At 37.4% G+C, this 2,072-nt stretch overlaps 1 long non-coding RNA gene across 1 annotated transcript in view; it reads right to left on the bottom strand.

Moving 5' to 3' along the window:
* LOC110271849 overlaps positions 1-345 on the bottom strand; it is a 14,935-nt gene extending 14,590 nt beyond the window's left edge. The window contains exon 1 of the long non-coding RNA XR_002362655.1: positions 273-345. This is a non-coding gene — a long non-coding RNA (uncharacterized LOC110271849). The remainder of the gene's footprint in view (positions 1-272) is intronic.

Genomic DNA, 2,072 nt, shown 5'->3' with positions numbered 1-2,072 from the left:
ACCTTTAACAATACATGTGCGATGACAATGTATCGATTTTGTTTTACCCTTCCTTCACATGCTCCTAGCTAAATCATATTTTCTTCAAATACTATGTATGTATTTTTTGGTTTTAGAGGTTATAATACCTCACCACCTCTGACTTACGACTATAGCATAAGGTTTTGTATAGTAGAGTATTACATAAGCCAAACTGAAAGTGTGACCCATAAACCTTACAATGACAAAAATAAAATACCTATAAAATAGATAATAAATCATCAATAGTTTACCTCATTAGCAAGCTTTAAATATGGTATACCGTTGTAAAAATTTCAGATTCATTTAATGCATTTGGTCTTCAATCCATGTCCTTGGAATTTTAAACACATTATATAAAACTAAAAGAAATGAATAATAATAATAATAATAATTTCATTTTATTTACTCACAAAAAAGAAAGATTAAATAAAACTAAGTGTTAGTATCTATGTAAAAAGCAGCTTCAGGAGAGTAATTTTGTATCAACGATTGATGATTATCTTGAGCTCTTTTGGAGCTTATAAGAACAAAAGGAACTCCCATTTTAAAGCAGAAGTGAGGTGGGCACTGTGCATACAATAGCAGTTATACACAAAAATGCATTACGAACCACAAAGCTAATAAGCTATCCCAAATGTAAACTTCGAATAATTAGTAAATAATTAGCTAATAAATCAATTATTATTTAAAAAATTAAAAAATTAAATTGTATAGTTTAATGAAGTAGAAATAATTAAAATATAAATTTTAACATTAATTTTAAAGTTTTTGGCCCAAAATTAGGCCGAATGGGCCAAACCGATTGAACCGGACCCAAAGCGGGCCCAAAACTTAAGAGTGTAGCTCTTTTCCTCTTCCACATCACTTTTGATCCAGAGCTCCGATTGACGAGCCGTCAGCGACCACGCGTTTGTTGATACGAAAATTATGAATCTCACTACGGATGGCAAAATTCCCCGAGACGCGGGGATCCTGCTGGGACTACTCCGAATGGGGATCTGATTGTGGTGAATCTTCCCCGTGGGGATGGGGACAGGGGACAAAATTCCCCCGAGGCAGGCGCGGGGATCCGAGCGGAGATCCCCACCCCATCCTCGCTAATCTCCGAAATTCATCAATTTACTGAATTATCCTTAATAGTTTATTTCTCATATATGTTTTTTAGTCATTTCACACACACACACACTTATTTCTCATATATATATTTTTTAGTCATTTTTCACACACACACACACATATATATATATATATATAGAAACCCAAAACTCCTAATCCTCATTTGCATAACCCTTCTTCAATTCAGAAATCCTTAATGCTGTCCATACTCCATCCAACCTCTCTACAGCCACCCTCTCACCACTCTCCCTTCTCATTACATTGTCACACCTCACCGTGCCATGATCCTCACCGCGTCATGCTCTCTATTTGCGGCGTTCCTTTCCGTAATTCTATCGTCATGTCCATTCTCCTCTCTGTTGCCGCGTCTCTCACCTTATCCACTTCTCTGTCCTCTGGCTCGCCGTTGCGTCCCCCACTGCGTCATTTCGAAAGAAGTCACCATCTTGTCATTTAGACTTTTTGTATAAAATCTTATTATTTTTGTATAGAATGGATACTTACACCTCTATTCATATGAAAATTAATAATTAGTTAAAACTATCAGATAGATGAGGAATGGGGTCCCCACAAAGAATGGGGTCCTGTGGGGAATGGGGATGGGGAACAATATTCCCCCATGACAGGGAATAGAGACGGGAATGAGGAGTAAATCTGGGGGTGGGGATGGGGAGTAGGGAGGCATTCCCCGCCCTCGCTCTGCCCCATTGACATCCCTAAATCTCACAATATTCTGCAAGACTACTGACAAGTGCAACGGGTCATATCAAGTAATAAAACTCACTATGAGTGAGGTCGATCCGACAAGGATTAACGGATTAAGCAAGCGATAGTTGATTGATTATTCTAGTTAGACAGTTCAACTTTGGGTGATGAGCAAACAAAGAATGTAAATGACTTGAAATTAAATGAAAGCAATAAAGAACAAGAAAGTA

The sequence above is a fragment of the Arachis ipaensis genome, chromosome B05 (assembly GCF_000816755.2).
Source record: "Arachis ipaensis cultivar K30076 chromosome B05, Araip1.1, whole genome shotgun sequence".
Lineage (NCBI taxonomy): Eukaryota > Viridiplantae > Streptophyta > Magnoliopsida > Fabales > Fabaceae > Arachis > Arachis ipaensis.
The sequence above is the reverse complement of the archived record's forward strand: the minus strand, read 5'-3'. Positions and strand labels throughout refer to the sequence as shown.